We start from the raw sequence: 2,409 nt of genomic DNA on the forward strand, positions 1-2,409 counted from the left end.
CAAGCCTATTCTGCCATGCTTCTCTGCTCTGCTGCCCTGCCTCATAGCCAGCCAATTATTGGCTGAAACCTCTACAGACTGTAAAATAAGATAAACTTTTCATCTTTTAATACATTCATGATGGGGGCCTAATTCATATGTCATGCAGCTGGGTGGTTTTGATGTAATTTGAATATCTTCCTGCTGAGCGGTAAATCTTTTACTATTCCTATGTTGTTTCTTGGTGGTACTTTTCATTTAATTTGGGATTTCCATTTGCAAGTAATATATAACTTTTGTGTACACATATGTATATTATATCCTATTTTTCTTTTTTTGTATTTAGGACAGGATCTACAGGGTCTCACTACGTAGATTGGACTCATAGTGATCCTCCTGTTTACAGCCTCCCAAGCCCTGGAATCACAGGCGTGGGAGACTAAACCCAGTCTCAATCACCATTTCAGAAAGCCCCTGAGGCGGGGCTGGCATAGCAGGCCTGGGGATCTAACTCCCAGTCTCTGCATCTGCCTAAGCAGGTGCTTTAATTCGCTGAGCTATTTGGTCGGCCCTATCCTATTCATTTTTTAACCTTAAGAGTATTTCAATTTTGCAAATTTTTCCCATTAGTGTCAAACACAGAAAATGGATGGCTCATCATATGAATGTGTAATTATATCTTATCATTGGACAAGGTCAGGACCTATTTATTACTCTTCAGATGAAGATGTATTAGAGTTAGATGAATGTAGTCTTGTGACCAATACATATTTAACGGACATAGGGTTTATTTAGGTATGAATTAGAAGATCAAAAAGATGCATGGCAGGCAAAATAGGAAGAAATGTCATAGAACATGAACAAACAACTGCAAAACGTGAAACTTCTCATATTTTGCATGGTATAGATTATTTTAATCTGATAATATTCTTCAAATTGTAGTTGAAGAAACGTGCTATATAATGCAGCTTTAGTGCAAAAAGAAGAAAACATCAGCAATCCTTGGAAGCTGTTACAATTAGTGAGATGAAAATTGTTAATATTATTAATTATGGCCACAGTACCATCATTAGTTATTAGATTATATTGATGTGAAAATAATATGTATACCAATAGACATATAAACAATGCCATGAAATGAGATTGTTTTTCACTATTTTGAATTGTTTTACTTTTTAATCTGTGCTATATTTTACTCACAATATCACATGCACAAATGACAATTCTTTAATGCATTTAGTAAAATCATGGAAGAAATTTTGTTACCTTCAAGAATGCAGTAAACAGGACCTACTACTGGTCCCAGCCCAGGTGAAGCGTGGGTGAGACCCTCTTCCACCCCTTTGGGACGCCGCCACCACTCCGCAGCACCTCCCCCACCCTGCCACCGAGTAGGAATTTCTGCCACGTTCTGGGAACCCCCAGACCCAGTCCAGGCCCAGGCCCAGTGAGTAGGAATTTCTGCCACGTTCCGGGAACCCCCAGAACCAATCCTAGCAGAGACCCAGTGAGTGTGTGGGAGAGCTGCTTCTCCCCCTACTCCACCTTATCCCCTCGAGATTCAGCTCAGGCCTGGCATACAGGCCTGGGGTGTAAACCTGCAGCTGCAATCCCTGCAGAGAGCGTAGAGGATAGAACCACCCAGCTAGTCCAGGAGCAGAAAATCTTGCCAGAGGGGCACAACAGGTTCACCCTCAAGGGCAGCAGCAGGAAGGAGCTGAGCACAGCAGCCAGACTCAAGCCAGGCACAGCTGGACATATCCAAACTTTGTAGATCTGCACCTGAACTTCAGTACGTTCTAAGGTTATAACTACAACAAAAGTCAGAAGAAAGTGCTACACAAAATGACGAGAAGGAACAAAATGCAACCTCAGAATTCAAGAGCACCCATAACAAGTGCAGAAGACACTAACAAAAAACAAATTGAGAATCACACAGCTGAAAGCAATGAATCAACGGCTTCTGAAATAAAGAAACAGCTGCAGAAAGGTATATAGGAACTCAGATTGGAAATAAAAAAAGAAATCCCTGAATTAATAATATCTGCAGTAAAAAATCAAATACAGAAACATATGGAGGAAACCAAATGCCCACCCAGAACAAGTGCAGAGGACACTACTCAGCTCAAATGCATGAATTAAGAGCATTGATAGTAAATAAGCAAGAGCAGAAAGTTATAGAGGAACTAAGAGCGCAATTCTTTTCTGAAATAAAAAAAAATTGTCAGAACTCACAGCATCTGAAGTAAAGAAGCAACTGCAGAAACATAGGGAGGAAACCCAATCTGAAAAAAAACACTGCAGTAAAAGAATTTATAACTGCTTCTAATGAAGACATTGATAAAAAAAATACAGGAGATTAGAAAAATGACGGATTCCTTGAATGAGCAACACAGGAAAGAAATAGATCGCATGAAGCAGAGTCAAAGA

Source organism: Octodon degus, unplaced genomic scaffold (assembly GCF_000260255.1).
Source record: "Octodon degus isolate 3935 unplaced genomic scaffold, OctDeg1.0 scaffold00171, whole genome shotgun sequence".
Lineage (NCBI taxonomy): Eukaryota > Metazoa > Chordata > Mammalia > Rodentia > Octodontidae > Octodon > Octodon degus.